Source organism: Lathyrus oleraceus, chromosome 3, assembly GCF_024323335.1.
Source record: "Lathyrus oleraceus cultivar Zhongwan6 chromosome 3, CAAS_Psat_ZW6_1.0, whole genome shotgun sequence".
NCBI classification, from domain to species: Eukaryota; Viridiplantae; Streptophyta; class Magnoliopsida; order Fabales; family Fabaceae; genus Lathyrus; species Lathyrus oleraceus.
In genome coordinates, this window is record NC_066581.1 from 107,085,466 (window position 1) to 107,098,050 (window position 12,585).

The following is a 12,585-nucleotide window of genomic DNA, read 5'->3' on the forward strand; positions in this document are numbered from 1 at the left end:
GTTTCGTGCACCACCAAATGGAGGGAAGATAAAATATTGTTTGCACGCCTCCATATCATATATTGCTATAACTCTTCAAACATGAAAACTCCCAATTTTCCCCTTAGCTTCTCAAACTGATTTGCATCCAAAGCTTTAGTAAATATATCTACCAGTTGCTTCTTAGTGGTCACATGCTCAAGAGTAATAATTTTATCCTCAACAAGATCCCTAATAAAATAGTGACGAATATCAATATGCTTTATTCTGCTATGTTGAATGGGACGCTTGGATATATTGATTTCACTAAAATTGTCACAATATAATGTCATGACATCCTATTTGACATTATATTCCTTTAGCATTTATTTCATCCAAATCAATTAAGAGCAACTGCTTCCTGCTTTAATATACTCAGCCTCAGCGGTAGACAGGGACACACAATTTTGCTTCTTGCTGAACCACGAGATAAGATTGTTTCCTAAGAAGAAGCATCCTTGATGCGTTGTAAATCTTGATGTTCGCAAGTGTACAAACGCGTCAGAGTAATATAAAAGATTATCGAACCACAGAGACCAAGTGTCAATCTATCGTTATCTATTGTTACGGTGTTTATCAGAGGCAATTAAAATAGGTGTTTTGTAGTGTGCAATTGAAAAGTAAAGTTTTAAAATAAATTTAATTAATAAAGACAGGGTCGAATGTAATTCACATAATTAAATGATAATCCAAGTACTTGCTAATAGAACTACTTATGGGCAATGTTTCCTACTTTGAAAAGAACTAATTTAACAGGAACTGTCGCTTTCGCGTATTCAGAACCGAGTTGTACTCCCTAATCAAACCCTCTTATTGTCACTTATAAAAAGGCGCGCATTGCGTTAGAGTAGTAAACCTATTTTTAAGAAATATAGCATCTTGACTAAGTTGAAAAGTATTATAACCTGGATTTCTTAACCAAAAGAGGTTCTCGCGAACCAGACTCTAAACTTATAAACGCGTCCGAAAATAGTTTCAAAATCTCTTTTCTTCTTGATGTTAAAAACTCCTAATGAACTAGACAAAGCGCTTTCGTTGTTTTTGAAATAGTTAAAAACAATTAAGTTTAAAAAGACGTTGGACGGCTTTCGATCTTACCCAACGGAATTGAAGTGCGGGAAAACTTAATTTAAAAGTTAAAATAGCCCTTTAAGTGTTTCTACGAAGAATTGTACGGATTACTGGTTTAATTACGATCCTTACATTCTAGCCTTATAAATTTAGCTAGACATGGTAAAGTAAAAGTGAATTAAAATAAATAAAAGTAGTGCGAGTGCGGAAAGTAAATAATTTAAAGCGAGTGCGGAAAATAAATGAAAGTAGTGCGAGTGCGGAAAATAAATAATTTAAAGCGAGTGCAGGAAATAAATAATTTAAAGCGAGTGCGGAAAATAAATAAAGTAAAAGCGAGTGCGGGAAATAAATAAAGTAAAAACGAGTGCGGAAAATAAATAAAGTAAAGGCGAGTGCGGGAAATAAATAAAGTAAAAGCGAGTGCGGAAAATAAATAAAGTAAAGGCGAGTGCGGGAAATAAATAAAGTAAAACGAGTAAAAAAAACCTGCTCCAATCGGAGGGCTGAGTAAATTGCAATGCGGAAAAGAAAATGGCGGCAGGATTAACTTCCTTCCAAAGTGCTCCAAACTCGAGTACAGACTCTATCACAGACTCAATTACACAATTGTGGTAACACTCCAATGCGAAGCGATTACCACTTTATAAAACTGAATATATGCCTAAGTGAAACAAAGTTGCTTCTGATTTCGCCTTGTTCCAACGTTCGGATCTTCGTCTGCTCTAAGTTTGGGTGATTGTAAAACTGAATTCGCGTTTCTATTTATAAGCAAATAAAAAAGGTGGAATTTACTTGGATGCCCTTCAACTTGAAAATAGAGGAAACCGTTTTCCTCTTGTGGCGCTTGCCACAAGGCCATGGCGCCCGCCACAAGCACAAAGTGGGGCGCCTTAGTGGAAGTGGTGGGAAAACGTGGGAGTTGATGGAAGTTTGAATTGGACACGTCATGGCTTGGACTGTGGCGCCTGCCATTGGGTAGGCCATAAGAGCAAAATGCTGATTTTTAGGGTTTTTGGCTCTTTTTCGCTCCTTTTCTCGATCGGGGCTCCTATTAAGGTAAAAACCTGAAAACAAAGGAAAACACAGTAATAACACAACAAAACGATAATAAAATAACTAGAATGCATGCGAAATCGGAGTCGGAAATACATAAATTTTAGTGTGATCAATCCTCCAGAAGTACTTTTTCTATCATCAGCATTACCTGCCCAGTTTTCATCACAATACCGTACAAGCATGGAATTAGTGTTGGTGTAAGCTCTAGAGGCCAATACTTTTGGTACTTGTATCGAACTATTTATTAATAATAAAAGACTTTTTTTTATTATGTTTGTTTAATAAAGTCCCTAGAATAGCTAGTCCGTTTAATGTATCAAGTGTGACTTAATCATGATATCACATTAAACATAAGGACATTATCCTTAAAGTATCTGTAGTCGAGCTTTATTGTGAAGTGGGATAACATTAAAGCATTAAGACTATTATGTATATACACTGATGATCACATCTCATGGAACATGGATAAGGAGTTATCAAGTTTTAAACATAGGTATGAATATTAAGAGTAATATTTATACTGGATTGACCCGCTATGAGAATACTATATAGAATGTTGTGCAAAGTGTCACAAGTTATTCTCATGGTGATAATGGTGTATACCACCCTTCGACCTGAAACCACTATGGACCCTATATGTAGAGTCGAGTGCCTTATTGTTGATCAAACATTGTCCATAACTGGATGACCATAAAGACATTTGATGGGTACTCCACGAAGCATGCTAAGGGACATGAGTGACCTAGATGGAATTTGTCCATCCTGCTAAATGACTTTGTGAGGGTCACCTATACCGGAGTTGCCTTTTTGCTTTCTTTTATTTTTTTTGTTTTTTTCTGGATCATTCACTTATTTGCATCGGTCCCCTACGTAGAGGATGCGTAGGCCGGAGCTGACTGCTGAGATAAACTACTAAGGACTTATACGGAGATGATGATTAAGGCCATGGTATATGGGGTTTCGGGAATGATTCCTATATTTACGAAGTCTATGGTGCTAAAATAGATACTGATGTTTCGCAAAGGTCTCCCAAGTCACGGCATCCTTACTCAAAACATGTCCTTAAAACCTGAAAACTTTCGAAATAACACTATTTTCTTTTTGCAAAATTTTTTTGGTGGGGCTAAAGGTATGGGGAGGTAGGATTGTACTAAGGATCTACTATATTTGGTGACTCGTCAGACTCATGCATTATACTAAAAAGAAAAATAAACAACTGAAAGGGAAAAACAACTAAAAGGAAATAAACAGTCTAAAAAACAGCAAATAAACTGAAAATAAAAGGAAAACGATAAATGCTCCTCCCACACTTAAATCGAACATTGTCCCCAATGTTTCGAAATAAGATAAGGGAAGAGTTACCTGGCAACCTATTGCTGACCACTAGTGCCCTCGCCATCCTGAGGTGGACGACGAGAACGGGTATGACGACGGTCTCTCTGATCCATCCTCGCCTGCAGGGCATCCTGAGCGGTCCTCACCTCTCGAAGGTTACCAATAATGGAACCTTGGGTGGCTTCAATTAGTGCCATGTATCTCTGGTTGTATTGTTGTTGACGGGCTTGTGTATCGGTGATCACTTGCAGAGACTGTAGAACAGTGTCATAGGACTTGTCTGTCCTCCGCTGCGATTCTTGCATAAAGCTCATGTTGTCCGCCATTTGTTGTTGGATGGTAGAGAGTAGGTCATCTCGCCTCTGCTCTCTAGCCATGTGGTCTCGCCACATCTCCTCTGTAATATAGAAGCCAGGAGTGGTACCTGCAGAAGAAGAAGATGGTGCGGTGTGTGGTGGTGAAGGATGATGGGGGGACACATGTGGTACGGGAGATCTCTCTCTCCGATCATATTCATCATCAGTGTCTGGTCCCGCCTCATCAGGAATGTTAGGAGGAAGAGGACCCAAAACAGGTGGAGCATCTAAATCGTAGGTCCAATTCCTCTTATCACGTATATCTGTACGTCTAGTGCAAGGTAGAATGACAGATGGCATGACTACACCATGAATCATAAGTGTATAACCTCCTTCTCTCCTTGAGCGACACAATTTCATGTCTCTCAGAAATTTTAAGTTAATTGTGCGAGGAGGTAAGGGGTTTAGGGTAGCCAACTCATTGTTCAGGTTAAGTGCCCGAGCAATAGACATAATCAAGCCACCAAAAGAAATCGGTCCCGCCTTATTCAGAGTTAACATCATATGGGCGAGCATAAACGAAACCGAATTAATTTTCCTATTTGTGAGGCTTCCTTGCAAATATAGAAGCTCTCTAGCGTTAACCTTATTTGGATTCTCCCGGCCAAAAATAGTGCATGCCAACAGATATCTAAAAACTCTGATGGTCGGGTTATGGATGGTTGAGGCAAGAACTCCTTCAAAAGAGTTAATGGAAGTGTTTGATAGACGCTCCCAGAAGGAAAATACCTCAACAGCCCATTCGGAATCCAAAGGGACCTCACAAATAGCACCCTCCCCATGAGGGATCCCTAACAGACTGGCTAGTTCATCGGTACTGAATTGGTATTCAACAGCAAACATTCTAAATTTGACAGTACCGACTGTGCTAGCAGTGTTAGGGTTGACAATATAAATTAAGGAACTTAAAAACTCGATTGTCAACCGCTCATAGGTGGGTTTTTTGATGGTAAAGAAATTATGCAAACCTAAGTTATCTAATAAATGGAAAATGCTATGAAAGATACCTAAAGCGTAAAGACAGTTTTCGTCGACATACCTTGTCGGGAGGATTTCCCGATTTTGCAACCGTTCAATGATTTTTCTTTGTCTCTCCCCCAGTTTCCCTCCTCGAAGAATGAATCCGTTGAACTCCATTCTAATGCTCTTGAAAAATGGATGAAGAAGATGAAGTGGTTGGTGAAAAGGTTAGATTTTTACAAAATCCGGCGGATGAAATCGAAAACAGAAAGTGGATTGTTGATTTGTGTGGTATGATGGTTAGGAAAGTATGAGCTTTTTGTGGGTTCAAGGACTTTTTTCCAAGGTGCAAAAATGGGTTTTGGAGGTTGTGAGTTGCAAAAATGGTGAATGATAGTGGTCTGCCCCGACCATTTACAGACGTTGTGGCGGGCGCCACAGGTCCTATGGCGGGCGCCACAAGGCAAAATCTGGCTGGGCCAGATTTTGGTCCTTTGGTTTGGGCTTCGCTTGTCTTTTGGCCTTGAGGGGGTCTGGATAGCATTTGTCTTGTGATTCTCCTAGTTTCTTTGACTTGCATAATTTTATAAAAGTAAAAACGAAAAAAAAAAGTGAAACTGAAACAAAAACAAAAACAGAAATTAAATATAAATATAAATAAATAACTAAAAAAATTAAAATGCAAAATAAAATAAATATAAAACATATATAGATAAAAATTGAATTACTAATGTACGGTAGTAGTTTATATAGTATCCAAATGCGATAATGTAAAATGAGTAATGAAAATACGATAAATATATGAAAGAGAAATAAAGTGAAATGGTGAGATCGGGTATTAGGGTGGTCGTCTGCCTGAGTGGATTCACGGGGCACGACTATCTCCTGTCTGAACTCGGCGATCTCCTGATATAGACAATCGACTTCAGTAACGTGGGTGAGATTAGACACTCCAATCTGTAAAGTTAGGTCCGCCACTTCCTGTCTAAGCGCTGCAATCTCTCTACGGCACTCAGCAATCTAGGTGCGTATGTCGGGTGTTTGCAATGAATGATTATTAGAGAGAACATTGATTCTAGGAGATGGTGGTGCAGGTGTGTATTCAGCAACTGGGGGCGATCTCGGCTCCTCAACGGTCTCTCCTTGGCCCTCTAGAGCATAACTCCAATTCGCTGGATCATGCACACTGGTCATCATAGGGTCTGGCAATGTGAAGTAATTGATGGCCTCACTGTCGACTAGCAATCGGAACTGACATGGGTGGAAAGAGGCTCTCCTCATCAATCCTCTGGTCAAACAGAAATCGATGTCCATGGTGGTATATCCACAGTAGGTCCGAAGATGTAACAGCTTGCGAGACAGACCTAAAGCGACAGCAATCTGTGTGACGATTCCACCAACATGGATGACTCCTTCGGTGGATCTAGAGATACCGCTGAGATTATTCAATAAAAAGTTCCCACATGCTACTGGGCGAGACTGGGATGCGCAAAATAATAGGAAGATCTCCTCTTCACTCAGTAGAGTCTCTGCATCCTGTCTTCCCAAGAAGGAGTGTGCTAATATCATCTGAAAATATCTGAAGGTTGGGTTATGTATGACATAAGATAACTGTGTAGATGGATCCTGGCTTCCGCTGCCTGATATATCACTCCAAAACTTCTCCACTTCCTTACCCAGGAAATATCCCAAAGGTGTCTCCGGGATAGCATCAGGAGTAGTCTGGAAACCTAATAAGTCGCCGAACTCTTTCTGGCTGAAGGAGTACTCAACTCCAAAGAGCCTGAAAGCAGCATACCCATCTGGTCCAGAATATGGGTCGTAGTCAAATGAACTCAGGAACTCCAAAGTCAGGTTCCTATATGTGTTACTCAAGTCATCAGCAAACTCGTCCCAATGAAGCTGGTGGCTATGGAATCGGATACTAGGATCGATGCCCAGTGCCTCCATACAATGCTGATCAGGGTAGCGTGTGGGTGCCATAGGGCGCTGGTATAAAGCAATGTAGCGCTCCCTCTGAGCATTGTCTCTATAGGCGACATGCATGTCATCAAAACCCTGCATCCTGTAAAAGTTAGGAAAGTGATCCTGAAAATACAAACCATTCAAACTTTAGTCTCAATGCAAAATAGGATAAAATAAAATAAAAATAAAAATAAATGTAAATAAATGCGAAAAAAGTAAAATAAAAAGAAAAACCATGGGTTGCCTCCCACGCAGCGCTTGTTTAACGTCATTAGCTTGACGGTTAGAATTTATACACCTGTAGTAGTGGTAATTGATGGATCAGTCAGGGTGTGGCTCGAGTAGTATGTTGGAATGTCTCCTCCTTCGTAGAGCTTCAGTCTTTGTCCATTTACAAGGAATGGACTACAGGTATCGTTCTTGATTTCTACGGCTCCGGATCTCAGAATCTTGGATACTTCAAAGGGACTAGTCCATCTTGAACGTAGCTTTCCAGGGAAAAGTCGTAACCTAGTGTTGAAAAGGAGAACAGAATCGCCTACATTGAAGATTTTCTTTACTATTCTTTTGTCATGATAGGCTTTTGTCCTCTCTTTATATATTTTTGCATTTTCGTAGGCAGATTGCCTAAGTTCTTCTAATTTATGAATGTCCAGGATACGCTTTTCTCCAGCGGCTAAGTAGTCTAAATTCAAAGTTTTAATGGCCCAATAGGCCTTATGCTCTAACTCGAATGGTAAGTGACAAGATTTTCCATAAACTAGTTGGTAAGGAGTAGTTCCTATAGGGGTTTTGGAAGTGGTTCTATAGGCCCATAATGCTTCTTGAAGCTTCTGAGACCAATCTCTCCTAGAAATAGAAACAGTTTTCTCTAGGATCTGTTTTATCTCCCTATTAGATACTTCTACTTGGCCACTAGTTTGTGGGTGGTATGGTGTTGCTACTCTATGCCAAACTCCATATTTTCTTAAAAGTTTGTCAAATATTCTCGATATAAAGTGTGATCCTCCATCGCTTATGACTAAACGTGGTGTTCCAAATCTAGGGAATATATAGTTTTTAAATAATTTGATTACTACCCTAGTGTCGTTTGTGGGTGCAGCTATAGCTTCAATCCACTTAGACACATAGTCTACAGCTACTAAGATATACCTATTTCCTAAGGATGGTAGAAAAGGTCCCATGAAATCTATACCCCATACGTCGAAGAGTTCTACTTCCTGAATGTTTCTTAGAGGCATTTCATCACGTCTTGAAATGTTTCCAGTGCGTTGGCATCTGTCGCATTTGACAATGTAAGCATAGACATCGCGCCACATGGTAGGCCAGAATAGGCCAGCTTGAAGAATCTTGGCGTATGTCTTAGAGGTGCTCGCATGTCCACCATAAGGTGTAGAATGACAATGCTTGATAATATTTTTTACTTCTTCTTCTGGGATGCAACGACGAAAGATGCCATCTTTACCCCTTTTGAAAAGGAGCGATTCGTCCCAATAGAAGTTTCTCACATCGTGGAAGAATTTCTTCTTGCGGTAGTAGTCAAGATCAGGGGGTACTATATCAGCAGCTAGGTAATTAACGAAATCTGCATACCATGGTACGTTATTTATTGCTAAGGAATTTTGGCAATGCTCATAAGGATCTAGGTTATTTGCTTCAATGGTTTCTACTTTAGCTATCAGTCTATCATAGGCGAAATCATCATTTATGGGTATTAGTTCAGGTTTTAGATGTTCTAGCCTAGAAAGGTGATCGGCCACTACATTTTCAGTGCCTTTTTTATCTCTTATATCTAAATCAAACTCTTGTAGTAATAGAATCCATCGGAGTAACCTGGGCTTGGCATCTTTTTTACTTAATAGGTAACGAATGGCAGCATGATCGGTGTAAACAATAATTTTTGCTCCTACTAGATAAGATCTAAATTTGTCTATAGCGAAAACTACAGCGAGTAATTCTTTTTCGGTTGTTGCGTAATTAAGTTGGGCAGCATCTAGGGTTCTACTAGCATAATAGATGGCATGTAACTTTTTATCTTTTCTTTGTCCTAGAACGGCTCCAACTGCATAATCACTAGCATCGCACATTATCTCAAAAGGTTCCGACCAATCGGGCGGTTTCATAATGGGTGCTGAGATTAATGCTTGCTTTAAAAGATTAAATGCGTCATTACATTACTCATCAAAAATGAATTCAGCATCTTTCATTAAAAGTCCGGTTAACGGTTTAGTTATTTTGGAGAAGTCCTTAATAAAACGTCGGTAGAATCCAGCGTGTCCAAGAAAGCTTCGAACTTCTCTGATTGTTTTTGGTGGTTTTAGGTTTTCTATAACTTCTATTTTAGCTTTATCTACCTTTATACCTTTTTCGGAAACTATATGTCCTAAAACTATTCCTTCGATCACCATGAAATGACATTTTTCCCAATTTAGCACGAGGTTCACCTCCACGCATCTCTCCAGGATTTTCTCAAGGTTAGCAAGACAATTGTGGAAATCGAATTCGTAGACCGAGAAATCATCCATAAACACTTCCATGATACCATCAAGGTAATCTGCGAAGATTGACATCATGCAGCGTTGGAAAGTAGCAGGGGCGTTACCGAGGCCGAAAGGCATTCGTCTGTAGGCAAAAGTTCCATAGGGGCATGTAAAGGTAGTTTTTTCTTGATCTTCGGGGTGAATAGGTATTTGGAAGAATCCAGAGTATCCATCTAGATAGAAGAAGTAAGAGTGTCTGGCTAGACGCTCCAACATCTGGTCTATAAATGGTAAAGGGAAATGATCCTTCCTAGTTGCTTTATTTAATTTTCTATAATCTATACACATCCGCCATCCTCCTTCTAAACGTTTTGCTACATGTTCGCCTTTATCATTTTGCACGACTGTGATGCCTCCCTTTTTAGGTACTACATGCACAGGGCTCACCCACTTACTATCCGAGATCTGGTAGATTATACCTGCCTCAAGCAACTTAAGAACTTCCTTCTTAACAACATCACTCATTATAGGGTTTATTCTTTTCTGATGCTCCCTAGAGGGTTTTGAATCTTCTTCGAGCGAGATCCGATGCATGCATACAGATGGGCTTATACCTTTCAGGTCAGAGATATTATATCCTAAGGCTGAGGGATATCTTCGTAAAACGTCTAAAAGTTGGTTCGTTTCCTCTTGGCTCAAGGTAGCACTGACTATAACTGGACGGTTCATCTTTTCATCGAGGAACTCATATCTCAGGTTCTTAGGCAGCTCCTTAAGTTCTAAGGTTGGTTTCTTAGGGCATGGTATAGGATCTGGAGTAAGGGATAAACATTCGTGAAGGTTATCATCGATGTAAGGTTCTTTAAAGTCATCATCTTCCTTTATGGGGGTTGATGGTAACTTAATAATTTCTTTTTGTTCTAATTCTCTAACACATTCATCAATGATATCTAAGGCATAACACGAGTCTCCCATCACAGGTGCCATAAGAAATTTTGAAAGTATAAATTCTATTTTCTCGTCACCTACCTCAAATGTCAACTTTCCTTTCTTGACATCTATTATGGCTCCTGCAGTTGATAAGAACGGTCTACCTAGAAGAATTGGTATATCATTGTCCTCTTTGATGTCCATGACGACAAAATCAGTAAGGATAAATAGTTGACCTATCCGAACAGGAACATCTTCTAAAATGCCTATCGGATATTTGACAGATCTATCGGCTAACTGAAGTGACATCTTAGTGGGTTGTAATTCTCCTAAATTTAATCTCTCACAAACTGCTAGAGGCATTAAGCTCACACTAGCTCCTAAGTCTAGAAAAGCTTTTTCGATGACATGATTACCCAAAAGGCAAGGAATGGAGAAATTTCCAGGATCTTTATCTTTCTTTGCTAATTTGTCCTCGGAAATTGCATTACATTCCAAAGGCTTCGGATCGTCAAGTCTACGTTTGTTGGTAAGGATGTCTTTCAGAAACTTTGCATAAGAAGGTATTTGGGTGATGGCTTCTGTGAAAGGGATTTCTACATGAAGTTTTTCTATAACTTTAATAAATTTTTGATACTGTTTATTGATTTGGGTTTGTTTGAGTCTTTGCGGATATGGTATAGGTGGTTTATATGGCGGGGGTGGTACGTAAATTTTATCTTTAGGTTCTTCTCCTTTCTCTCGACCTTCCTGGTTTTCAGATTCCTCTGGTTCCTTTACTTTGTCCGGGGGTTTGGTACATTCCTTAGAAGTTTCGGGTTCACTTAATCTTGGGTTTGGTGGCTCATCATAAGTGTTCCCACTTCGTAGGGTAATGGCATTGGCTTGTCCTCTCGGATTTTGTTGAGGTTGTCCAGGGAATTGTCCTCCAGGTGTAGTCTGAGGGGCTTGGTTTAAAGCTACCTGAGAGATCTGGGTTTCAAGCATCTTGGTATGAGTAACTATTTGGTCAACCTTGGTTCCTAACTGAGTAATCAATTCGTTAACATGAATGTTTTGGTTCATGAACTCCTTGTTTTGATGGGTTTGAGCGGTGATAAAATTTTCCATAATTTTCTCAAGGCTCGGCTTTGGTGGTACAGGTTGTATAGGTTGATTTGATCTAGGGGCTTGATAACTAGGTCTCGGAGGTGCATTATTTTGAATAGGGTTATTGTTTTTATAGGAGAAGTTAGAGTGATTCCTCCATCCAGGGTTATAGGTATTCGAATATGGGTTCCCTTGGGTGTAGTTCACTTGCTCGGAGTGGGTTTCGTTTAATAGACTGCATTCTGCGAATTGGTGTCCTTGGGTTCCACATATCTCACAATCCGATGAAACTGCGGCTACAGTATTCGGGTTTATGCACATATGCTCGACCTTAAGGGCTAATGCGTCCATTTTAGCTTGCATCATGTCTATAGAGCTTAGTTCATGCACTCCTCCTTGGGCTTCCTTCTTCTCAACTGTCGCTCATTCGACTCCCCATGATTGATGGCTTTGAGCCATGTCTTCGATGAGGGCACTAGCTTCAGGGTAAGGTTTGTTCATTAGAGCACCACCTGTGGCAGCGTCAATGGTCATCTTTGTGTTGTAATGAAGTCCATTATAGAAGGTTTGAATGATTAACCAGTTTTCTAAGCCATGATGTGGGCATGCTCGTAACAACTCTTTATATCTCTCCCAAGCTTCGAACAGCGATTCTCCTTGGTTTTGGGTAAATCTAGTTATATGGTTTCGAAGAACGGCGGTCTTACTCGGGGGAAAATATCTAGCAAGAAAAACTCTTCTAAGGTTATCCCAAGTCGTAATGGAATTGGGTGGAAGGGAATCTAACCATGATAGAGCTTTATCTCTGAGGGAAAAAGGAAATAATCTTAAACGTATTGCCTCAGGAGAAGCTCTATTGGTTTTAAAAGTATCTGCTAATTGAAGAAATATTTTTAAATGTTGGTTTGGGTTCTCGGTAGCGAGACCCGCGAATTGTCTCTGTTGCACTAGTTGCAACAGGGACGGTTTAAGTTCAAAATTATTGGCTGGGATGATTGGGTTTACTATACTAGAACTAGGTTCTTCGTTAGATGGTTGAGCGAAATTCTTAAGAGGTCTTTGGTTTTGATCTTCGGCCATAGCTCTCTTAATTCTATGAAAGAATAAACATGCGCGAGCGTAACGTTCAGGTTCCGCCAGAGGGTTTACTAAACTTAAACTTCCGGTGCTGCGAGTTCTTCGCATCGACCGGCGGGAAATAACCTAAGTCTAAACGATATAACAACAGGAAAATGAAATTTGACGAAATTGTTCCTCGACAACGGCGCCAAAAACTTGATGCGTTGTAAATCTTGATGTTCGCAAGTGTACGAACGCATCAG

General features: G+C 39.9%; 1 non-coding gene across 1 annotated transcript; it reads left to right on the forward strand.

Moving 5' to 3' along the window:
• Window positions 1-11,852: 11,852 nt before the first annotated feature.
• On the forward strand, window positions 11,853-11,959 carry LOC127133470 (small nucleolar RNA R71). The gene has a single exon (XR_007807440.1). It is a non-coding gene; the product is annotated as a small nucleolar RNA R71 (small nucleolar RNA).
• Window positions 11,960-12,585: the final 626 nt, after the last annotated feature.